A 26,957-nucleotide genomic window follows, 5' to 3' on the forward strand; every position below is an offset into this window, starting at 1 on the left:
ATTTGACTGCTTCCATTCCAATTTGGATGCCCTTTATTTATTCCTTTTGTCTGATTGCTCTAGCTAAAACTTCCTATACTATGTTGAATAACAGTGGTAAAAGTGGGCATCCTTGTCATGTTCCAGATCTTAGGGGAAAGGCTTTCAATTTTTCATCATTCAGTATGATTCAAGCTATGTGTCTGTTAAATATGGCTTTTATTATGTTGAAGTATGTTCCTTCTATACCCAGTTTTATGAGGGTTTTTATCATAAAGTGATGTTGAATTTTATCAAATGCTTTCTTCAGCATCAATTGAAATGATCATATGGTTTTTATCCTTCGTTCTATTGATCTGATGTATCACATTAATTGATTGGCCTATGTTGAACCATCCTTGCATTTCTGGGATAAATCCCACTAGGTCTTGATGAATGATCATTTTAATGTATTGTTGAATTTGGTTTGCTAGTATTTTGCTGAAGATTTTTGCACTAATATTCATCAGTGATATTGGCTTGTAGTTGTTTTTGTTGTTGTTGTTTTGATGTGTCTTTGTCTGGTTTTGATATCAGGGTAATACTGGCCTTGTAAGAGGAATTTGGGAGTATTCCCTCCTCCTCTATTTTGTGGAATAATTTGAGTAAGATTAGTATCAGTTCTTTAAATGTTTGGTAGAATTCAGCAGTGAAGCCATCAGGTCCCAGGCTTTTCTTTGCTGGGAGACTTTTTATTATGGCTTCAATTCCATTACTTGTTATTGGTCTGTTTAGGTTTTGAATTTCTTCATGGTTCAATCTTGGTAGGTTTTATGTGTCTAGGAATTTGTTCATTTCTTTTAAATTTTCCAACTTACTGGCATATAGTTGCGCATAGTGGCCATTGATGATCCTCTGAATTTCTTCAGTGTCAGTTATAATGTCTTCTTTTTCATCTCTGATTTTATTTGTGTCTTTGTTTTTTTTTTTTTTTTGAGATGGAGTCTTGCTCTGTCACCCAGGCTGGAGTGCAGTGGTAAAATCTGAACTCACTGCAACCTCAGCCTTCTGGGTTCAAGCGATTCTCCTACCTCAGCCTCCTGAGTAGCTGAGATTATAGGTGTGTACCACTACACCCAGCTAATTTTTGTATTTTTAGCAGAGATGGTGTTTCACCATGTTGGTCAGGCTGGTCTCGAACTCCTGACCTCATGATCCACCTGCCTTGGCCTCCCAAAGTGCTGGGATTACAGGTGTGAGCCACTGTGCCCAGCCATCTTCTTTTTACTTAGTCTGGCTAAAGGTTTGTCAATTTTGTTTATCTTTTCAAAAAACCAAATTTTTGTTTTGTTAATTTTTGTATATTTTTCTTTAGTTCAAATTTATTTATTTATGTTCTGATCTTTATTATTTATGTTTTTCTACTAATTTGGGGTTTGATTAACTCATGATTTTCTCTTTCTCTAAGATGCATTGTTTCGTTGTTTATTTGAAGTTTCTCTTCTTTTCGGATGTTAGCACTTACAGCTATAAGCTTTTCTCTTAGTATTGCTTTCACTATATACCATAGGTTTTAGTATATTGTGTTACCATTATTATTTGTTTCAAGAAATTTTTCCATTTTCTTCTTAATTTCTTCATTGACTGACTGGTCATTCTGAAGCACATTGTTTAATTGCCATGTGTTTGCATGGTTTCCAAAATTACTCTTGTTATTGATTTCTAGTTTTAGTCCACTGTGGTCAGAGAAGAAGCTTGGCATTATTTCAATTTTTTGAATGTTTTAAGATTTGTTTTGTGACCTAGTATATGGTCTACCTTTGAGAATGATCCATGTGCTGAGGAAAAGAATGTGTATTCTGCAGCCATTGAATGAAATGTTGTATAAATACTTATTAGGTCCATTTGCTGTATGTGCAGATTAAATCTGATGTTTCTTTGTTGATATTTTTGTCTAGGAGATTTGTTCAATGCTATAAGTCAGGTGTTCAAGTCCCAGCTGTTATTGTATTGGGGCCTATCTCTTTCTTTAGCTCTAAAAATATTTGTTTTTTATATATGGGTGCTCCAGTGTTGGGTGCATATATATTTATAATTGTCATATCCTCTTGCTGAATTGACCCCTTTATCATCATATAGTAACCTTCTTTGTCTCTTCTTGTAGTTTTTGACTCGAAATCTATTTTGTCTGATATAAGTATGGCTACTCCTGCTCTTTTTTGGTTTCCATTGGCATGGAATATTTTTTTTCATCTTTTTATTTTCAGTCTATGTGTTTCTTTATAGGTGAAGTGTGTTTCCTGTAGGTAACATATCACTGGGTCTTGGCTGGTTGGTGGTGGTTGTTGTTGTTTTTTGCCATAAAGCCACACTGTCTTTTGATTGGAGTGTTTAGTCTGTCTACATTCAGTGCTATCATTGATAAGTAAGCACTTCCTCCTGCCATTTTGTTATTTGTTTTCTGGTTGTTTTGTGGTGTTCTCTTCCTTCTTCCCTTCATTCCTATCTCTTTTTAGTGAGGTTATTTTCTCAATTAGCGTAATTTAATTACTTGATTTTTATTTTTTGTGTATATGTTGTATGCTTTTTGATTTGAAGTTTTCATGAGGCTTGAGGCTTGCACATACTATCAAGTAACCTATTATTTTAAGCTGATAGCAACTTAACATTGCCTACGTCTACAAATGAACAAGCCAAAAAAAAAAAAAAAACAAATAAAAACTCTACACTTTAACTTGCTCCGACCACTTTCTAATGTTTTGCTGTTTCTATTTATCTTATTATACTGTCTATATCTTGAAAAATTCTAGCTAATTTTTTTATTGGTTCAACTTTTAGTTTTCCTACTGAAGATAAGAGGAGTTTGTGCACCACCGTTACAGTGTTACAATATTCTGTGTCTTTCTGTGTATTTACAATTACCTGGGATTTTTGCACCTTCAGCTTATTTCTTACTGCTCATTAACATCGTTTTCTTTCTAATTGAAGTAATCCCTTTAGCATTTCATACAGGACAAATCTTGTGTTGATAAAATCACCACGTTTTGTCTTTCTGGGAAAGTCTTTGTTTCTCATTCATGTTTGAATCATATTTTCACCGGATATGCTATTCTAGGGTAAAAGGATTTTTTTTTTTTCCCTCAGCACTTTAAATACGTCATGCCACTCTCCTGGTCTCTAAGGCTTCTACTGAAAAGCCTGCTGCCTGACATATTGGAGCTCTATTGTATGTCATCTGTTTCTTTTATCTTGTGGATTTTAGGATCCTTTCTTTTTTCTTGACTTTTTGGAGTTTGATTATTAAATGCCTTGAGGTACACTTCTTTGAGTTAAATCTGCTTGGTTTTCTATAACCTTCAAATACTTGGATATTGATATCTTTCTCTAGGTTTAGGAAGTTCTCTGATATCCCCTTTAATAAAATTTCTACCCCTACCTCTTTCTCTATCTCCTCTTTAAGGCCAATAACTTTTAAATTTGCCTTTTTGAGGCTATTTTCTCGATTCTGTAGATGTGCTTCATTTGTTTTTGCCTCCTCTGACTGTGTATTTTCAAACAGCCTGTCTTCAAGCTCACTAGTTATTTCTTCTGCCATTAAAAGATTCTGACTTATTATTCAATATGTCAATTACATTTTTCAATTCCAGAATTTCTGTGTCTTTCTATGTGGTTTAATTATTTCAATCTCTTTGTTAAATTATCTGATAGAATTCTGAACTCCTTCTCTGTGTTATCTTGAATTTCTTTGCGTTTCCTCAACACAGCTATTTGAATTCTGTCTGAAATGTCCATGTCTCTTCTCCAGAATTTGTCCAATGTGCCTTATTTAGTTCACTTGGTAAGGTCATGTTTTCCTGGATGGTCTTGATGCTTGTGAATGTTCACCTGTGTCTTGGCATTGACGAGTTAGGTATTCATTGTAGTCTTGGCAGTTTGGGCTTGCTCGTACTTAATCCTTCTTGAGAAGGCTTTCCAGGTATTTGAAAGGACTTGGGTATTTTAATCTAAGCTGTATGTGCATTAGGGGGCACCCAAGGCCAGGAACACTGTGGTTCTTGCAAACTTGTAGACATACTGCCTTGATGGTCTTAAATAAGATTTGGAAGAATTCTCTGAATTACCAGGCAAAGACTCTTGTTCTCTTCCCTTACTTTCTCCCAAACAGAGCCTATCTCTCTGTTCTGTGCTGACTGGAGTTGGGGGTGAGGGTGACATAAGCACTCCTGTGGCCACTACCACTGGGACTCTGTTGGGTCAGATCTGAAGCCAGCAGAGTACTGAGTCTCACCCAAGGCCTGCTGTAACCACTACCTGGCTATCACCTATGTTTGCTCAAGGCTCTGGGGCTATATAATCAGCAGGTGGCAAAGCCAGCCAGGCTTGTGTCCTTCCCTTCAGGATGTGAGTTCTGCCTGCCCTAGCAGATTCAGAGGTGCCCTCTGGGAATAAGGGACTAGAATTTAAAACCTTAGAAGTCTACCTGGGGTTCTGTTGTACTAGAGCTAAGCTGTCACTCAAACCATGAAATGCAGTCCTTTTTACTCTTCCTTCTCCTTTCCAAAGGTGAGAAGCTTCACCCAACGGTCACCATCACAAGTCCATGTAGAGTACTGCCAGGCAACAGCCGATATACTCTTAAAGTCCAGGAGCTCTTCAGTCAGTTTGTGGTGAATGCTTCCAGGCCTAGGGCTCATGCCTCAGGGCAGTAGACTCCCCTCTGGTCCAGGTCAGGTCCAGGAATCCGATCCGGGAACCAAGGCCTGGAATCGGGGGGCCCAAGAGCCTGCTTGACGCTCTACCCTACTGTGGCCAACCTGGTACCTAAGGTGCAAGACAAAGTCTCCTTTCCTTTTCCCTCTGCTTTTCTCAAGCAGAAAGTGACTCTCATATCCACCACAGCTAAGAATGTTCTGAGTCTCACCTAAAGCCAACCAGTCTCAGCATCACACCCAAGGCCCATGGCATACTACCTAGGTATCACTGCTGTTTGCTCTCTGAATTACCAGGGCCTAAGGGCTCTCTAGGCAGCAGGTAATTAATCCTGTCACGACTGGGTTCTTCCCTTCAAGGCAATGGGTTCCCTTCTGGTCCAGGATATGTCTAGAAATATCATCTGAGAACTAGGGCTTAGAAAGGGAACCTCATGACTCTATCCTGCTGTGGCTGAGCTGGTATCCAAAATGCAAGCCAAAGTCCTATTTACTCTTCCATCTCCTCTCCTCAACTGGAAGAAATATGGGTCTCTTTTAGAGCTACGAGCTGGGCAGCCTGGGGTTGGCTGTGCAGGGCGCGGGGGGCGGGGGGAGGGGGAACGGGTTGGGGGACGGTGCGGCACAGGTACTCTCTTAGCTCCCCTTAGCTGCCCCAGCTGTTATCTCAATAGGGCACATGCCTCTGAAGTCCACTTGCTGTGGGCCTTGTTCAGCACTAGGACTCATCTATGAGTTGCAGTCCTTGTGGCCTAGACTGCTCTTCAAGCTCATTTAGCGCCCCAGAGCGCTTTAGCCCATGGTGATATGGGTTGCTGGAAGTCAAGTTTCCACCACTGGGATGGGTGATTCCCCTTTGGCTAGGTCTGGTTTAAATGCTCCCTGTATAGGCAGACATCAACTGTGTTAATCCTGGTTTTGCTTTCTGCTGTAACAGGGCAGCATTGAGTTCAATGCAACATCTCACAATCCCTGTGCTCACCCTCTCCCAAGAGCATAGATTATCTCTCTGTATCACACAGCTGCTGCCAGGGGTTAGGGGAGAAGTGTCATTGATGATTCAAGACTGTCTTTCCTACCCTCTTCCAGTACCTCTTTCTGTGATGTGAAGTTAAAACCAGCTACTGCAAGTTCTCACCTGATTTTTGGTTCTTATGAAGGTGATTTTTTGTGTGTAGATAGTTGTTAAATTGGTGTCCTTCGGTGGGGGTTGGGGGGTGCAGGGACAGTGAAGCCTTCTTTTTGGCCATCTTGCTCTATCCCTCTACCAAAATTTAAAGAAGAATTAATCCTAATTCTACAGAATTTCTTCAGAAAATAAAAGAGGAAGAAGCACTTTCTAATACATTTTGTGAAGTTATTATTACGCTGATAACAAAACCAGACAAAAAGAGCATAGCAAAAGAAAACCACAAACCAATACCATACACAAATGTTTATAGCAACTTTGTTTCTTATAGCTGAAAACTGCAAAAAATTCAGATGTCCTTCAATAGGTGAATCATTTAAATAAACTGTAGTGTATCCACATAATGGAAGACTATTCAGCAACAAAAGGAATGGACTACAAATATACACAACTACCTGAAGGAACCTCCAGAGCATTGTGTTAAGCATTGTGTTAAAAAAAGATCTCAGTCACAAACTGTATGATTCCATTTATATAAGATTCTTGACATGACAAAACTGTAGAAATCAACAACAGATTAATGGTGTCCCAGTTAAGAAGAGGATGAAAGGGAAGTGGATGCAGCATTGAAAGGGCAGCATGAGGTATCCTGTGGTGATGAAACTGTTCTGTATCTGGACTCATCAATGTCACTATTCTGGTTGTGATATTACACCCGCTTTGCAAGTGTTATTGGAGAAAAATAAGTAAAGGGTACACGGGATCTCTAATGTTATTTCTTACAACTGCATGTGAATCTACACTTATGCAAAATAAAAAGTTAATTTAAAAAACTAATCTCTCTTCCCACAAAAGGACACTGCAAATTGAAACCCATTTGTGTCTTAGAATTTCAAATGACTAAACGAAATCAAGAAAACTTAGAATGATAAAAAGGAACGTTAAAGAATATTGCATGTATACAATTTTAACAAAGCACTGATAAATATTCACTTCAGCTCAAGTCAACTATTTTGCAATGATTTTGTGAATGTTGACAGTTATGGGGTACTAGAAATGTGCATTTGTTTTAATTGGGGGTAATGACTTAAAACTGTTAACTCTAAATTTCTTTTAAAACCTATCTTTCAGGCAGTAGATTAGATAATCAGCTGAGCAGCTGAGTCATGATAGCAAATAAATGTAAAACAGCTCAGGTATAATCATGTGTTAAATATATTTATGTGGGCTTTCTTGGGCAGATGTCATTGTGTACATGAGTGTATGAGTATATAATTTGCATTTCACTTAATATATAAAACTTTTATTATCAAAATGCTCCATCCCTTTTGCAGTAAAAGACGTAATTTATGACATAAAAAGCAGCTCTAAAATTCTGTAACTGAATTTATCAAGCAATGTTGAGTATTGGTAAGGAAAAGTAGAAAGAACTATAGTAGTATCATTCCAAAAAAAAATACCTTTCTAATTTAGTGGGGAGCAATAACAGATAAACTATACAAAGAGGGAAACTTTACTTCAAATTTTAATTTTGCTTAGTCCAAAAGGGAATACACAATGATTTAGTTCGATAAACCCTATGGAGAAACAAAAAGATGTTTTTAATGGCATGAAAGAGGTATAGAAGAGTCACCACAGCTGCAAATTCTTTTTAAAAATCAGGAATTTAAAAGGGACGTAAACATAAAGCAAATAGTTAAAGACTTTGATGCCATTGCCAGAAAAAGCAAAGAAAAAGGAAACCAACTGCCTTCTCATCCTCTAAAAGAGAGGGCACCTAAGAGAAACACTTCAGAAACTTTAACTCTTACCCACTTTGAAAACAAAAAGAAAAATCAGATTCAAAAGAAAAAAAAGTAATAACAAATATATAAATCTTACCTTAAATCATATATGTTTGACATTTTGAGGTGTGAATAATTATAAAATGTTGTAAATAGTAATATACACTAGATGCACATATTTCCATGAAAAGCTGTACATGTGATTTTACACAATTATTTTCATTAAAATCCATTCTCCTTTTCTTTAGGAGAAGAAGATTAGCTGCATCATGTGCTAAGAAAATCTACTACTCTTTAGAGAAAGTTCTTTCCATTGATAAAATATTGTTGTAAATAATGCATTTCATAATCAGCACCTGAATTAGATGCATAGCTTCAGTGGGAATTAATCAAAATTTATAGCCATGCAAGTTTTACAAATTTAAATATTTAGTAAATTCTTAGTAACATGTGTGACAACTTGTGTTTAATACAGTCTTCTTCCAGTGTGCATATTAATATTTTGTTTTATCCCCTCTCTCTTATGAGAGGTAATGGAGAAAGTAACAAAATTGTGCATTTCATTGATCATATTACTTACCTATCCTGTGGCAGAATCCTGCAAATAAACTGTAATGATGGTATTTATACATATCTAGGTTAAAATGGAACCAGGCCCAAAACTTTCCTGCTCAACTTTCCATTAAAATACCCATGAAAATATAAAAGAAACCAACAATTACATCAGAAATTCAACATAAGAGAACATGACATGTCAAAAGTCTAGGTGGAATGTGCACTACTTGCAAAGTTGATTAAGATGACTCACTTTGAAGGAATTGGAGAAAACCATTTTGAAATGCCTCCAGATTGTTCAAAGAACTGGAAACTGAGTCTGTCTAGCTGGATCAGAAAATCCTATAGCTGAATCAGAAGATCCAACCTCAATTCAGGAGACTGGCATGGGAAGACTGTCAGCCAGCCATTGTAAATTCTACCAACTTGAAAATTTTGGGTTGAATCTGAGAGGGAAAATGATCTAGCACAAGTACATATTAAAGGAATCTAGATTATTCCACCTTGTCTGTTGTAAACTCCAGAAATAAATATAGCTCTCCCCTTTTAATATGAATAAACAGAAAAGAAAAGGGAGCGATTCTGTAAATACACAAGGCAAAGGAACTATTATTTTGAAGATTAAGAAGATGATGTTTCTAATTCTAATTTTCTCTTTAAAAAGACAAACGTTTGGCCGGGCACAGTGGATCACACCTGTAATCCCAGCACTTTGGGAAGCCAAGGTGGGTGGATCACCTGAGGTCAGGAGTTTGAGACCAGCCTGGCCAACATGGAGAAACCCTGTCTCTACTAAAAATACAAAATTAACCGGGCGTGGTAGCACATGCTTGTAATCCCAGCTACTCATCAGGCTGAGGCAGGAGAATCGTGTGAACCCGGGAGGCGGAGGGTGTGGTGAGCCGAGATCACGCCATTGCACTCCAGCCTGGGCAACAAGAGCGAAACTCTGTCTCAAAAAAAAAAAAGACAAACATTTTAGAAGAAATTTGATTAATGTTGCTCAAACTCTTATATGAGTTTAGTCCAAAACATATATGTCTCAATGAGCTGACTGAAGTACTAAAATAATGCAGATTTTAAAAGATAACAGCAAAAAAAAGAATTAAGACACAGAGACTTTGCTTCATAAAATGAGAGAGCTGGGAAAATTTGATTCTATATTGGGTTTTGGGGGATATTAGGGAATAATTATTAATGTATATTAATAATGAATAAATATGAACTATAAATTTTTCACATTTTAAGTGATGTATGACAAACTATGGAGAAATAAAATGACACCATGCTTGGGATTTGTTTAAAATACTTCAGCAAATACATGAAAATTAGAGAATGAATACATGATTTGAATGTGGTAAAATCTAAATAGTTACAGAGAAGTGGTGGGTTGTGTCAGTTGCTTTTCTATGAAAAGCTGATGCTGAGGTAGAGTTGGAGGATAGAGTTTTCTTAGGGTTAAATCCTATGAAAGATGAAGGGGAAGAAAGCAGGAATTTGTCAGGGAAAGTCCTCAGGCCATGATACACATCCAATACCTATGAAAGAAGAAGAAGGATGAAACAGAATTGAACAGCAGAGCTTCAGATGGGATGCAGGTTGGACAGTGTTAGCCAACCCAACAGGCAAACACTCATTAGAGGAGTCCCAAATTGGGCAGAAATGGTCAGGCCTTCCTGTCCCAGGTGTGATCTCACACTGGCTGCAGGCTGTCCTGGACAGAGATCTTGGAATGAATGGGCAAATCTCCAAGTGATGCATCTGGAGGCTCTCAACTAACTGAACTCCTCACAGCTGAAGGGCAAGGTCCTTCTTATAGACATCCAAGCAGTTCACCTCCATGGCCACATCACCAGTGTATATGATTTATTGTGCTTTGCTATTATTTTTTGAAATTTTTCATTTAAATACTTAAAAAATAATAGCAGAATTAAAACAGACTTGGGAGGCAAGGAATCATAAACTTAACACCACAGAGAATCGAATTAATGGCAGAAAACCAACATGGAATATTCACCTAGAATATAGAAGAAAAAAAGATAAAAAAAGAAACTGCTGAGAGAAGATACTTGCCATAGGGACAGAGAACCACCAGAAAAAGAATATATCGATAAATAAAAAAATGATAGTCATGTATATTCACAGAATTCAGATCTCATTGGAAGAATTTAGAAGCCAGAGAGTGATCTGAACCCTAAGAAAAGTAACTAGAAAAGTATATTTAATATGTAGCTAAACTTGCATTGTAGCTCATTTATTTCTTTAAAATTATCTTCCCTTTCTCATATTTCACTATGAGGAGAATAAATATAGTCCAATTCGGTTAAAAAAAAAACTAATCCGATTTACTAAGTTGAACAGTCTTTTTAAAGTTTAAGTCAAGTTCCTTTGAAGCAGATTCTTTTCAGAGCCCTCCCCTCCCTGTCCCTCCACCTACTAACTCAAGAGGGATTTCTCTACTCCCACAGCTGAGAAGGGCTTCTTAGATCCATATTATTCCTGTCATTCCTTTGGGCTCTAGAGTGATAGCTTTTATCGCTTGGTTGCTTTCATCAATCTAGTAACCATGGCTGAAGTTGGGGCCAACAAACTCTTGGTTAGAGTGTTCTTATCCAGGACAGTTGGTAATCGCTGGCTCCCTGTGTCTCACCTGAGCCAAGGAAATCTCCAAAATTCTCCAGGTTGGCACTCGGGTTTTATTCACTCTACCTGGGAACTCTGGGTGCCTGCCCAAATTGTGCTACTGACTTCCCTGTGATGTGGAGGTACCTAATTTGGAATGACTGCTTGTGAGGCAATCTTCTGCCAGCATCCCCAGGAATGCCCCCCGTCCTCTGCACACTCCTGGACCTGCCCCACACACTCCCTTTGGTCAGCACCCATATATCTTCCTCCTTACTTCCCTTTCTCTTGATACAGAGGAATCCTGAGAGCATCACACTGGGCAACTTACAAGGGAACCAAAATAAGGCTCTTCTCAGGTTTCCTCGCAACAGAAGTGGAGTAATTTTGATCAAAGAATTAGATAATAAATCAGGCTGTGGCACACTTGCAAAACCAACGTAAACACTCAGATAAGGAAAGACAGAAAATGAATCCCCATCAGACAACCATACAAAGAAATAAGCCAATGCATTCAAAAAATGCCTATAAATCAAAAATGGCAAAGTTGGATTACATAAAGTGAGCACCAGAATGGATTAAATACATATGATAAATTATAAATGGCTACTGCAAATATCTAACATCATAGAACACATATGTCATAGTCTATCTTTTCTAAGTAAAATGTGTTAGATTGCATAATAATGTGATGAATCTATAATCCCAGATAAAATGGAAAAAGCTAGTGAAGCAGATTGGGGGCTAGGGCAGGACATGAGCCAATTTGCCTTATAACCTAGGAGAAAAGAAGTTTTTATTTCTATGTCAAGAAATTCAGGCAACCTTCACATTCTCAAAAAAGAAATTAAGAAGAAATATAACACTGTATAAGGCAATTAGTTAAGGGTTCTGAAAACACAGAGAGAAGGCAAAGACAAACAGAAATAGAAAGGCTTTTCTGATTATAAAAGGAAAATCTAATATTATAGGGCTTTGGTAGGGGAGAGAGGAGGGTTATTAGAAAGGAAATCATTACAAAAAGAAAAAAATGGAAAATACCAAAATTTCCTGTCTCTGCTTGAGGTAGGAAGTGGCATCATCATACATTTGATTCTGCAGACAGCATTTACTTCATCATAGTAGTGTAAATACTTTTTATTAATTTCAACAATACAATGATATACATCTGGAGAATGACAGCAAAGAGCAGAAGTGAAAGGTTGAAATACCACAGCTATGCTAAGTGGATGTGAATTGGTAACAGCCGAAACATGGAAACCATTGTGTTATTTAAGTTACTTTTATATTTTCTATGCATATTTATTTTATATTTAAAATATGTTTATATTATAGGTAAAATTTATATCAATTGTAGGTTTTTAATATGAAAACAAAAGACACACTCGAAGGAGTATAATTTCTGTTAAGGGAAAGGACTGGGATGGAGGTGGTTAGAGGATGAGATGACAGCTTTTGTTTTTCTTTTCAGTTCTCTTTGTGTTGTGTTAACATGAGTGTGATTTAAAACTTTGATTAAAATTTTTTTAAAAAATGTATTGATTGTACAAATAGAGACTATTGAGAAGAGACACAAATTGATTAAAAGCAAATTAGTATTCTTAAATTCTTTCCTCATTAAACAAAAAGGAAGAGGAAAAGATGAATAGTAAACACAACTCAAAAGTCTAGCAAATGGCTAAAAAAATAAACCCCAAGAAAAGCTGAAGGAAGCACATAATAAATATAATATAGATTAGAAAAAAAATTTTTTTAATCAATGAATCAATTATCCTTTGAAGAAATCCAATGATATTTAACTTCTCAAAAATCTAAATGTCAAAAATGGAGAAATAAGTCAAAGACATAGAAAAGAGAGAGACTATAATAAATAATAGAAACAATGTAATTTACCAAAAATAATTGTTCCATTGTATATTAATAACTTAAAATATCAATGAATGATCATTTAAAAAAAACTGTAATGATCCAAAATAATTCAAGAAGTTGCTTGACCAATAATCATGAAGGAAACTGAAAGTTTTTTTAAAAAAAGCTTCCTAAATAATTTCAAATGTCTATTACTTAAGTCTTTCTCATTTTCCAAAAAATATATCATTCTGTAATTATATAATCTATTTCAGAATTTTAAAAAAACACAACTTTTTATAAATCAAGAATTTTCCTGATAATAAAAATGAACAAAATGACATACAACACACACACTCAGTTGTTTACAAATCTTACCTATGAAAAACCTGAGTAAAAGATTGCCAAATCAACATAAAAAATGTATTAAGAGAATAATCTACCACAATCAGTCTCATGATGTATCCTAGGATTGCAAGAATAGACCAGAACTGTTATTTTTCTATTCTATCAGTAGGGTAATTTAATAGATTTTATATAGACATTAAAATATACCTTTCTTGATTTGAAAATCTGTAGTATAGTAAAAATAAATAAAAGGATAATTATTTAATGTACATTAGGATATCCATTTGAAGTACACCAGCAATATCGCCATAAGCAGTAAAATTTGAAAGGCATTTTTAATTGTCAGGAAGAAAACAAAGGCGTAGCTATCACCACTTTTATTTAACATTTCTTTAAATATTCTGGAGTATAGACAATGTCAATAGGCGGGAAGAAGTAAGAAAATATTGAAAAACAAGAAAAAATGTTTTCAGAAAAATACAATTATCTACCTAAAAATTTTAACTGATAAAATATTTCATTCAACAAATACTTAATGCACCTGCACTATGTTTCATATGTTATGATGAGTTCTGGGAACACTACATTTAATAAAACAATTTGAATTTACAGAGCTTAAAATATAACAGAAAAACCTTTCGCTTACTTTCTCCTTTAAAGTGCCCCTGAATAACAGAGGACAGAGAATGTGTAACTCTTGAGAAACTCAGGGAATCATGTTAACTGGCGTACTAAAATACGAGTTATAGCTTCTTGGAAAGTGTGACTTACAGTGAAAGGATGTACAGCAGGTCCCCTACTGTTCGTCTGTTTAACATCATTTCATTATAGTGTTGATAAAAAAAAAAACATTGGTTTCTTTATATGTTTCGCTTAAAGTCACAGTTTTCAAGAGCCTATTAATGTAAGGACTTACTATACATCCATGCTCATCTTAATATAAACCAAATGTTTCCTAGGATTGAGTAAAATTGATGTTTCAAGAAAGACTTTGTTTAGCCCATGGTTTTGTATTAAGCCCTAAGAGGTTGCCAAACACTGTATACCTAGGAATAAGTGAACCCCTCTTTGAGAATTATGAATTTAATAAAATCAAGGCAGTAAGTGTTAGAAAAATAAGGAAATGTCACGGTGTTCCAATACAAAGTAAAATTATTCAGCCCAACATTTTTTTAGATACCATTAATAATCAATTAAAAATAAAACAAAAAATAGATCCACCACAGTAGTATAAAATATATAAAACATCAACAAAGTAATTTAACATAAATTAAGAATCCTACATCTAGAAAAGTCTTAAGTCAACGAAAAGATAATACTTAGGAATACACTATTATAAAGACATCCATACTTCCCAAATTAATTTATAGATTGAATATAATTTCAAAGTGCCTCATCTCTTTTTTTTAAGAATTTGAACAAACAAAACTAAATGTCAAATGAAAAAAAATGAAAAGATTTTGTAAGGAAAGTAATATAATAAACTTGCCTTGCCCAATATAAAATTATATTATACAGCTACACTGAACAAAAAAGCATGGCACATATGAAAGAATTGACAACAGGAATATCACAGATAGTTTTATATAACTGAGAAGTAGACACAGGCATTTGTCATGGTGAAATGCCATTCAATATCTGAAATTAAAATGCTAAATTTATTGCTTTAAGGAAGCTTGATGTTTGTCAGATACAGATTCCAAGTACAGACCAGTGCTGACCTTATACAGAGTTTTGGGAAGCAAGGAGTTTAGAGGTGCATGGACTTCCAGATGCATATATTAATTGATTTCTTCTGTAGAATCCCAAGTAAGATGGTTGTTAATTGGTTGGCATACAAATTCACATCTGTTGACAAAGGCATTGAGTTCATCTCTGATTGGCTAACGTTCAAAATCAAGGTGCTGACACTGATTGGCTGGTTTGCAAAGCTTGTTGACTAAAGTTGCTATTGATCAACTGAACAGCTTTAAAATTGGTTTTAGTGACTACTTGTTGCCATGGCTACAGAACAATCAGTCTTTTCCTAATTTTGCAGGAACTTATTTTGTTTCCCTTTCAGTCCTCATTCAGTCAAAGCTGCAGGAGAGATTATCAGGATTGTTCAGATCCTCACAACAGGTGTGCATTCTTATTGCAGATAAAGCTTTGATTATTATGGACATCTGATTTTTAGTTTGAGAGATGATCGGCATGAATTTTATCCTGCTTTTCATTTAATCATTTGTAGAATCATCTATCAGGACAGTGACTGTTCAGAAGCATTTAAGATTCTGGGCAATAGACAATAAACAACAGCGAGACAAATAAGTAGAAACAGATTATTTATATTTGAAAAAGAAGTGAAGAGAGGATTCATTCTAACAATTCCCTGTGCATATGTAAAACAGCCTGATTGTTTTTCTTTATCTCAGTTATAGATTGTTTTCTCCCTTATATCATTAATTCTGGTAACAGTGGTGTGGATTCCTCCCTGGTTAGCCAAAAGAAAATCTATGAATATTTTAGTATCCATACATACTTTGGTTAAGAAATTTAAACTGATGTGTTAGACCTGCAGATCTGGGCTGTACTATTATTAGCTATGTCATATGTCAGCTTGTATGAGGGAATACATTTTTGATGACCTCTTTGAATTGTTTAACTGGTACAGATATAGCCATCACCATCAAAAGTCTTTTCCAAAAAAAAAAAAAAATCCTATCCCTTTGGACTTTTTGTAAAAAGAGATATATAGTCCACTGAGGATGTTGTGTAGTCACATGCTTGGAATGGCGTGACTCTGGGATTAACAAACTGTGGTCTGCAAAGCAAACCCAGACCACAGCTAAGAGTGGTTTCTACATTTTTAAAAGTTTGCAAGATAAAAGGAGGAGGAGGAGGAGAAAGAGGAGAGGAAAAAGAAAGGAAGAGGAGGAAGATAAGAAAGAAAGAAACGAGAAGAAGAAATGACAGAGACTATGTGGCTCACAAAACCGTAATTATTTACTGTCTTCCCTTTAAAGTCAATGTTTGCTGCCTGGCCTAATAGCCATCTTAATGCAAAGACATTTTACTTAAAGCTGGAGTTAAGCAAGTCATTGTTATTAGTAAGAAGAACAAGGTAGACTAAATCAGAAGTGCAATAACTTTAGTAGAGAAGTATGGCCAAAACCATAATAAACAAAAGTGTGCAAAGATGAGCATGGCATGGAAGACTCTTGCTCCAGTGGCCTTGAGGAGAAGCTTTCTACTTCATATGACCATTGGCTTCCTCCAAGGTTCTTATGTCAGCTGTCAACCTTTTAGGATTATCTACCTCTGGAGACTCTCCAGACAACAGGTGCTGAAGATCACTAATGGCTGTAACTTTCCAGATATGTTAAATTCCTTATTTTTCAGAAGAATGGAAGTCATGAAAACAGGTAGATTTCTGAGTAAGGGGCAAAGCCTGGCATAACTTAAATGCATGGATAACTGTTTCAGTTAGATGGGCCCCATGTAACTGGATCAGTAAATTGGCAAGTCTTAAGTACAATACATGACAGCATTTTAGTCATTGTGAGTATTGTGGTTTTCCAACAGGAGAAAATGCTTAAATGCATCCAGAAAAACAAATCTACCATTTCAATTTACATATGCATAATCCATAGAGGAAGACAACCGCATAAAATCTATTTGGAGGGAACCAAAGGGTTCTTCAGGCGTGAAGCCAGTCCATGCTCTACCTCCACAGCTTTTCCAGATTAACTTAACTACAGATGTAGCAGGAACTGGCTATGTTCTGTGCTATCCATCAAAAGTGTCCCAATCGGGGCTTAATATTGTGGCAAGTTTGTCCCTATGTGATGTTTTGTTTCATGGAAGATTTTTTCAAGCATGTATTTGAAATTTCAGATGATGCTATCAGGTGATGATTCAGGTTTTTCCAGATGTTATTTTTATAAATCATACAATCTAATCACTTCTAGAGCTTCTTTTTGGCAGGCTATATTCTGTGAATTTATGATAGGATCCTTGAACTTCTTCAGGGACTTGTTTTTATTTTTGTTGTCTATTTATATGAAGCTTTTTCATAGGGATGGCACTCAACAGCTTGTTTAGAATGGTGATTGTTAAGGTATTTCTATAGTATTTCAAAAGCATTTCTATAGAATGCATTTATCGTTTATTTTGATAGTATGTTTATTTTATAAGATCGAGAGTATCATATACTAGCTTTTATAGAAATTTTTTTCTATCTCTACTTTTTTAGAACAGTTTTATTGAGGTTTAATTTATATTAAATTCACCTACTTTAAGTATACAATTCAGTAACTTTAAGAAAATTTGTTGAGGTGTACAACTATTACCATAATCTAATTTTAGAACATTTCTGATAACAAGTATCTACTTTTTGACAGCAGTCATTTTAGGGTAGTGTCATGGCATCTATTCATTAATGTATTCATTGCTTATTTCAAAATAGCTAAGAAATTTTTTTCTTTTTTTTAATTATACTTTAAGTTTTAGGGTACATGTGCACAACGTTCAGGTTAGTTACATATGTATACATGTGCCATGTTGGTGTGCTGCACCAATTAAGTCATCATTTAACATTAGGAATATCTCCTAATGCTATCCCTCCCCCCGCACCCACCCCACAACAGGCCCCAGTGTGTGATGTTCCCCTTCCTGTGTCCATGTGTTCTCATTGTTCAATTCCCACCTATGAGTGAGAACATGCGGTGTTTAGTTTTCTGTCCTTGCGATAGTTTGCTGAGAATGATGGTTTCCAGCTTCATCCATGTCCCTACAAAGGACATGAACTCATCATTTTTTATGGCTGCATGGTATTCCATGGTGTATATGTGCCACATTTTCTTAATCTAGTCTATCATTGTTGGACATTTGGCTTGGTTCCAAGTCTTTGCTATTGTGAATAGTGCTGCAATAAACATACGTCTGCATGTGTCTTTATAGCAGCATGATTTATAATCCTTTGGGTATATACCCAGTAATGGGATTGCTGGGTCAAATGGTATTTCTAGTTCTAGATCCCTGAGGATAAGAAATTTTTTAAAACTACTATTTTTCTTCAGCATTTTAAATAAAGAAATTATTTTAAAATAGACCAGCTAGTAATTTTATGTTTGCTCTTCTATTTTAGTAATTTCATATGCCATAGAGAGGGCTGTACAGATCAGCCATTTAAACAAGCTGGCTTCTGGTAAGGAATTAGATTTTAAAAGAAAACTGGACTATTTAAAAATCAAGCCTGGTATTGTCCTTTTTTATATTATAAATATAAGACCCCATCAACAAACAACATTAAGTCAGCATTTGCTATTGGAATATCCAAAAATTCTACCCTGGGTGTGCATACTTCTTGAATTAAAGAAGCATAATGATGGCCTCCCCTTCACTGAATAATGGTTATGGAGTTGCTGGATTAACGGTGTTATACCAATGGACATACAAGGATATGGTAACAGTAATTCATGATTTGTTAATCAACTAGTAGAAAAAGGTTAGGTGGTTTCCAAGCAATCCGTATTTCCCGACTGTGGTTACTTTAGATTCATAGGCTTAGTATAAGGTCTGAAGGTACTTTCACTAATGTAGTTGATGTCTGTAATTGTTGTTCCAAGGTGAACAGGTCTATGCAAATCTACCTCCAAAGGCCAGGGTAGCTGAGAGGCCAAAGAAGGAGGCTGACAAATATAGCCTCTTAGAAATAAAATATTTAATAGGGACTTATGAACTGAAGTTATATCTCTAGGTGCCACAAGACGGTAGATCCCTGCATTCACCCTCCAGAAAATATCCTCAGGCAGAAAGCTTTTAGGGTAAAATATGTGCAACTTGTCGCATCTCAGATTTCTTGCCAAAATTTGTGACCACTGGGGAGGTTAAATAAGCATCTTTACAAAGGGTTATCTGTGCTACTGACATTGTCTTAAGACCTTGCTGTAGAACACCTTGGTATGCATAAGTCAAGCATGGGTCTTCTTGGCAGTTTTGCTTCAAGATGCCATCACCCTTGCCATGCAACAGGCTGTTTTCCTATACTCCACCCCTCAAAACCAGCCTTTACAATCTCAAGTGTCCACCTATTCTGTGATAGTTTCTGGGCTTAAAGGGAAGACACTTGATATTGCATAGCTTCAGCAACAGTGCGTTGGCTCCATTGAAGGCAGATAGCACAACAATAAAGGCAAAAACAGAACAGTAAACAACACGTGAGTATAATACTTAAACCAAGAGGCAGCTTCTGTCACTAGGTGCCCCGGACCCAAACCAGCTACAAAGCCAATCATTCAAAGTGGGGATTTGGTCTGAGAGATTAGTTATTCGTGTTTTTATATCAGTCATTAATTTAGTGAAATTATCTGATTCATCAGGAATATAAAGAAAAAGTTGCTTCATAGGCAACATCTGGTTACAGTAGTGGCCGAATATAACAACTAAGGATGAAAAGAAAGAAATTTAGTGTATTTGCAAAGGAAGATCTTCTCCACCTCTGAACATATGTTGGTTGATTCATGTAAAGCAGTTATTAAAGAGATAGCTCTTGGCTTTTGTAAAGGGGCCATATACCATATATGTTGCCCAGGAGATGTCAGCAGTGGTTGTCAAAGTAATTTGGTTGAGAGTACAACATATTTGAGAGCCCACCAGCATTCCGTTAGCTAGACATGTTTATCTTGACCACTTACAGCAGGTGATCATGAGTCCAGTTCAATAGGATCAAATGGAGACCACTCTAACTGTCCAGGATATTCCCCGCTCTCTGGCAGGAGTAACTTAACCAGCGTTGGGTATTTACCATTTTAAGCCCCACTGGAGTATCCCCTTCCCTGGTAGTATGTTTGTTGCTGTCTTCATGCATAAAAAACACTGGTTGTCAAACAGGTCTTGGAGCAAGGAAGTTGTCTCAGTTACCCATATGTGAACAGTGGTAGGCCTGGAGAAAGGTTGTCCCAACAAATCATATGGGGCAGACATCTCTTTGGCTGAACTTAAAGAAATAAGGACTGCAGATAAAAGAGTCATTCACTCGTGCAAGGCAGGTTTCCCCAGTAAAGTTTGAATCTGTGCTTTCAACAGAACATTTTTCCTTTCAATCAACCATGCTGCTTGGGGGTTATACGGGAAATGAAAGTGTCATGCTATATTGTGTTGCATGGACATCATGTCCAGCAAAGTGAATCCCTCAGTCACTGTCAATGCAGTGGGGGTATCCATACATAGTACTAGAGCCTCTAACCCTTTAATAGTACTCGCTTGATTAGTTTGCTTAGGAGGAAAACCTTACAGCAGTCTAGTAGCAGTGTCCACATGGGTTAACACATATTTCCTTCCTTACAGGGAGAGGTCCTATATAATCTAATTGCCAGTCAGCTACAGTGAGAACATCCCTGTAAATGTGTCCTGCTTGATATGGTCTATACCATGGACACAATTGAGAACAAGGTAAACAGTTTGCAGCAGCTGCTGGGAGGTCACTATCTTCTAGCTCAATCCTGCCCCCAGGGCTATCTCCTAGCCTACTCTTGCACCTCTATGGCCACTTTTGTTTTGTACCCAGGTCACTAGTTCAGCAACCTGAGCCAGCATGATGCTTCCAATTTTTGTTAGAGTGTCAGCTTCTATATTTCCTGGAACCGAGTCTTTTTAGTGTGCAACCACATGAATGCAGTTAAATCAGCCGCAGGGTGTTGCAGTTTCTCCCATATGTCTTGCCACATGTTCATGCCCCATACAGTTTGTGCAAAATCATCCACTTTTTTGGTTCCCATTGAGCTAGCCACATAGTTAGGCCTTTGAATACAACCCAGCTATTAGTACAAAGAACCAAGGCCTGGGGCTCATGTGTGATTATTAACCAAGCAGCTCTCAGCTCAGCCCACTGAATATTCTGATGTTTATCTGTTTCATACCAGATCGTGTCAGTTTGTGGTTGTGTAGCAACAGCAGTCCAAATACAGGGATTTCCCTGCTGGAGCCACCTGTATACCAAGTACTACCCTGGATGGGTGGCACTCCTTCTCATACTGTGTCAGGCATTGAGGTAAAAGGGCATAACAGGGTGTCCTTTGGTTGTTCATATGTAACAGGGCCCAAGACAGCATGCGGTTCTGGGCTTAAAGGACTGGTTGACAGAACACGTCACTGTTGCCAATAGGCATGCCATTTATTCAAGGCAGGTGTTTGGGCTACAGTGGAGGTGGGTCATTTAAACAATATTTCTGTTCATCTCTTGATTGGCAGACCAATTCTCATAGTCATCGAAAGAGTTTTTGTTCACATCCCACCTGCTGCTAGGCCTTGTTCAATGGGAGAGTATCTGGTTTGGGCTCTTTTCCATAATTGTGACCAAAGTCCTAAAGGGAATGATTTACCATAGTATGATTGCTGCAAGGCCCAACTCATACCCTCAGGAGTAGCAGTAACCACTCAAAGTCCTAGCTGTACCCTCTAAAGGGCATCTAAGGCCTGTGCCTGCCGTACCAGCACTTTTGCCTGTGCAAAGCTTCCTGTTGAGGGATTTCTCAGGCCCAAGGTGCTGCCCTTTCTCTAACAAGCCCATGTAGTGTTCTCAAACACTGGGCAAAGTGTGGGATGAATCCAATAGCCCAAAAGAATCCATAAATGTTTGGATTCCTTTTACCATTTTGAAGTTGGAAATTGTTGGACTTTTTAAATCACTGTACCAGGTAGTAAATAAGTCTTACTCGACCACCTAACCCCTAAAAACTTCACTGCGGGCCCTGTGCCCTGGATCTTCTATGAATTGATTGCCCATCCCTATTCCTATAAATGAGCACACAATGCAGTAAGACTGCCTGTATCACATTAAAATCTTCAGAAGTTAACATAATGCTACCAACATAATAAAACCAAGAAAGAAAAGACAGGGTTTTTGTTTTGTTTTGTTTTGTTTTCCTTTCAAGATAGCAGATAGGAGACAGTGCTAGTGTGCCTCTCCCACTTGGAAGGACAGAATATTATGTGATGATTCACACTGTGAACTTTTGTTCCAGGAACCACTCACCAAAAAAAAAAAAAAAGAAAGAAAGAAAACATCCTCAGATCCTTTGAAAGAAGTGACATGCCACAGCAAACTCTGTGAAACAGGTGAAAAACTGTGAGTTTCCAGAAGCAAGAAGGGGAGCCTGCCTTCAAACACATCCCCATTGGGAATCTGAAAATCCAGACACAAGAAAAGGCTTTAACCCTACCTAGAGCTGGAACAGTTTTAGGGAGTGGCGTGAAATATAAAAGTAGAAGCAGCAGTGGGAAGAGCCTTGTAGGCACTCCCAGTCTCCAGCTCAAGCCCAGGGAAGCCATTCCTAAGTATATCTCACAGGGGCCCATGGGGAAGGCACCAAACAAACTCAGGGAGGGGTCACAGGGTGAAAGAAGCTTCCAGCTGAATTTTGTGATGTAATTTCAAGTGGGCATGAACTCCCTTGAACAGAACCTGGGGGCAAGCAGGAAGGGCATTGCAGATACAAGCACAGGAACTGGGCACCTGGACTTGCAGGCAGGTAGGGAGGGGCAAGGCCTGAAAGCCATGCTTGTTTTCTCAGTGGGGAAGCTTATGGCATGGGGCAGGTCCGAGTTTTATGCACAGGCTGCCTGGAGCTAAACTTGGCACTGTTAGTGGGGCGCTGTGGGAGTGAGGCTGGCCTCACCAACAGCCTAGTAGCTGGGTGGGACCTTTCACAACTGGCTATTCCCCACTCCTATTCTGAACTGAACTGTACAGCAGAGGCAGTCATACTCCCCTCTGGAATGCAACCCCTTTGGATTGAGATCCACCCTCTAATTCCCTACAGTGGCCACAGCCATCCCCACCAAAAAAGAGTCTTAATTCAGACCCACCTAACCCAGCCCCCACCTGATGGTATTTCTCTACCCATTCTGGTAACTTAATACAGAAGTTCCTGGGAGCTTTATGGCCCCACCCATTGCCTAAAAAACCAGACTACTTTACCTGGCCAACTTACAGCAAGCTCAAATCCCACTGCTACTACCAGAGCTGATGCTCTCTTGCAAGCATCACCACCTGGCTAGAGGCCAAACAGCTCAGGCCATTACAGCAATTCTTGGAAGAATAAGCCTACTCCCAGGAAGGAGAAAACAACAGCTAACTCCGCTGCCTGCAACACCTTGGCTAACCAGACATCCTGACAACTTCACTACTGGCATAACCGGCATTTGAGAAAGCCAGCATATTAAGCCTATCTACAACCAAGGAACCTCAGAGAGTCTACATCACTCCTCTGCCACCTCCATCAGAGCAAATGCTGGAATCCACAGCTGAGAGACCTGAAGACTGGTCACATCATTGGACTCTTGGCAAACATTCCCTAGAACCTGGTAGCCCCTTTGGGTGGCTAGATCCAAAATAGCGATAACAATCACTGCAATCTGGCTCTCAGGAAGCCCCATTCCTTGTGGAAGGGGGAGAGTACAACACTGAGGGATTATCCCATCAGGCCTTGAGTCCCAGATCTTTCTGCTGGTGGGAAGTTTCTCACAGCAGAGACACAATTGCAGTGCTGGGCACAGAGGAAGTCTGCACCTGTATCCCAACAGGCAAGCAGCCTCTGTGATTGTGAAGGCCCTTGGAGAAGAGGTCCTTGTTCCCCCATGGCACTCTACTGAAAATACAGCTGGGGCTCCCCCAACAGGAATGCAGCATAGATGCACCTATAGACAGCCTTCATGGGATCATCAAGTGGGAGCAAAGCTTCACAGGAGGAGCACCCACCAGATTCAGGCCTGCACAAGAGGCAGAGTCACAATTCCTCCCTACTGAAAACATCAACATTCCTGTAGATGAAAAGAGGTGTCTATCTGATCTGAATAGCCAAAACACTGGGACAGGATCCTCAATCATCTATACGGTAAATAAAATACTGGGGGGAAATTAAATAAAGAAACACCAAGAGAGAATGAGATGAGATAAGCATCAAGAGATCCCTGCCATTCCAACTCCATAGGAGACAGTGAACTCACCCACACACAAGAGCATAACTGCTACAACCAGCACTGAGGAAAGCCAGTACACAAAGACTCTCTATAACTAGGGAACTCAGACAGAGTCTTCACCCTACAAGCACCAGACTAAAATAAACATTGAAGTCCAATCCTTAAAGGGAGAAAAAATTAATAAAAAAAAAACATAGTCCAATCGAAACTAAATTCAATAACAAATTGAAGAAATAGTTTATCCAAATGAGTAAAAACCAGAAAACTAATTATGGTAATATGACAAAACAGGATTCTATATATCTCCAGAAGGTCACACTAGCTCCCCAGCAATGGATCCAAACCAAGAAGAAATCTCTGAATTGCCAGATAAAGAATTCAGAAAGTTGATTTTTAAGCTACTCAAGGAGATACCAGAGAAAGATGAAACCCAACTTAAAGAAAATTTTTGAAAATACAGAATATGGATGAAAAATTTTCCAGAGAAATAGAAATAGCTTCTGGAAATAAAAGACACACCTAGAGAAATACAAAATGCACTGGAAAGTTTCAACAATAGACTAGACTAAGTAGAAAAAAACTTTAGAGCTCAAAGACAAGGCTTTCAAATTAACCCAATCAGAAAAAGACAAAGAAAAAAAGAATTTAAAAAATTAATAAAGTCTCCAAGAAATATAGCCAAAATGGCCAAAGCTAAGCATAATTGGTGTTCCTGAGGAATAAGAAATCTAAAAGTTTGGAAAATTTATTTGAGAGAATAATCAAGGAAAATTTCCCTGGCCTTGCTAGAGATCTAGACATCCAAATACAAGAAGCTTAAAGAACTCCCAGGCAATTCATTACAAAAAGATCATTACCAAGGAACATAGTCATCAGGGTATCTAAAGTCAAGACAAAGAAAATAATTTTAAGAGCTATGAGACAAAAGCATCAAGTAACGTATAAAGGAAAACCTAGCAGATTTCTCAGAAGAAAACTTACAAGCCAGAAGGGATTGGGGTCCTATCTTTAGCCTCCTTAAACAAAATAATTGTCAGCCAAGAATTTTGTATTCAGCAAAACTAAGCTTCATAAATGAGAGAGAGATTAAGTCTTTTTCAGACAAATGAATGCTGAGAGAATTTTCCATTGCCAGACCAGCACTATAAGAAATGCTAAAAGGGGTTCTAAATCTTGAAACAAAACCTTGAAATACACCAAAATAGAACCTCCTTAAAGCACAAATCTCACAGGGCCTGTAAAATAATAACACAATGAAATAAACAAGGTATTTAGGGAACAACTAACATGATGAATAGAACAGTACATTACATCTCAATACTAACATTGACTATAAATGGCCTGAACACTCCACTTGAAAGATATCGACTGGTAGAATGTATAAAAATCTACCAACCAAGTATCTGCTGTCTTCAAGAGACTCACCTAACACATAAGGAATCACATAAACTTAAGGTAAAGGGGTGGAAAAAGATATTCCATGCAAATAGAAACCAAAAGTGAGCAGAAGTCACTATTCTTAGGTCAGACAAAAAAGACTTTAAAGCATCAACAGTAAAAAAAGAAAAGTACAAAGAAAGATAGTATATAATGATAAAATGATTAGTCCAACAGGAAGATATTACAATCTTAAATATATATGCACGTAACACTGAAGTTCCCAAATTTATAAAACAATTACTGCTAGACCTGAGAAATGAGATAGACAGCAACACAATAATAATGGTGGACTTCAATACTCCACTGACAGCACCATCAAGACAGAAAGTCAGCAAAGAAACAATGGACTTAAACTATACCCTAGAACAAATGGACTTAACAGATATTTATAGAACATTTTTGTTGCAGGAAGTCAGGGACCCCAAACAGAGGGACCGGCTGAAGCCACAGCAGAAGAACATAAATTGTGAAGATTTAATGGACATTTATTAGTTCCCCAAATTAATACTTTTATAATTTCTTACACCTGTCTTTACTGTAATCGCTGAACATAAATTGTGAAGTTCATGGACATTTATCACTTCCCCAATCAATACTCTTATAATTTCCTATGCCTCTCTTTACTTTAATCTCTTAATCCCGTCATCTTCATAAACTGAGGGTGTATGTCGCCTCAGGACCCTGTGATGATTGTGTTATCTGCACAAATTGTTTGTAAAGCGTGTATGTTTGAACAATATGAAATCTGGGCACCTTGAAAAGAACAGGATAACAGCGATGTTCAGGGAACAAGGGAGATAACTGTAAGGTCTGACTGCCTGCAGGGCCAGGCAGAACAGTCATATTTCTCTTCTTACAGAAAGCGAATAGGAGAAATATCGCTGAATTATTTTTCTTAGCAAGGAATAGCCCTGGGAAAAGAATGCATTCCCAGGGGGCGGTCTCTAAAATGGCCGCTCTGGGAGTGTCTGTCTTATGCAGTTAAAAATAAGGGATGAAATACGCCCAGGTCTCCTGCAGCACCCTCAGGCTTGCTAGGATTAGGAAATTCCAGCCTGGCGAATTCTAGTCAGACCAGTTATCTGCTCTCGAACACTGTTTCCTGTTAAGATGTTTATCAACAACAATGTAGGCCCAGTGGGACATGGACCTTCCTCAGTAATTCTAGTTTTGCCCTGGCCTTGTGATCTCGTTCTGCCTCCTTGCCCTTGTGATCTTTTATTGCTCTCTGAAGCATATGATCTCTGTGACCCACTCCCTATTCATACCCCCCACCCCTTTTGAAATCCCTAATAGAAACTTGCTGGTTTTGTGGTTCAGGGGGCATCACGGAACCTACTGACATGTGATGTCACCCCTGGAGGCCTAGCTGTAAAATTTCTCTCTTTTGTACTCTTTATTTCTCAGACCGGCCAACACTTAGGGAAAATAGAAAAGAACCTACGTTGAAATATTGGGGGCTGGTTGCTCCGATACATTTTACCTAACAACTGTGGAATATACATTCAATCCAGCAATCCCACTACTATCCAAAGCAAAATAAGTCATTACATGAAAAAGACACATGTACCTGCATATTTTATAGCAGCACAGTTCACAGTT

At 37.7% G+C, this 26,957-nt stretch overlaps 1 long non-coding RNA gene across 2 annotated transcripts in view; it reads left to right on the top strand.

The window, feature by feature from the left end:
* LOC107976503 (uncharacterized) overlaps positions 1-26,957 on the top strand; it is a 151,949-nt gene that overhangs the window by 110,612 nt on the left and 14,380 nt on the right. For both annotated transcript variants that reach the window (XR_001720546.3, XR_001720545.4), the window contains exons 2-3: positions 20,283-20,387; positions 21,959-22,062. This is a non-coding gene — a long non-coding RNA (uncharacterized LOC107976503). The remainder of the gene's footprint in view (positions 1-20,282; positions 20,388-21,958; positions 22,063-26,957) is intronic.

Source organism: Pan troglodytes, chromosome 7 (assembly GCF_028858775.2).
Source record: "Pan troglodytes isolate AG18354 chromosome 7, NHGRI_mPanTro3-v2.0_pri, whole genome shotgun sequence".
Taxonomy (NCBI): Eukaryota; Metazoa; Chordata; class Mammalia; order Primates; family Hominidae; genus Pan; species Pan troglodytes.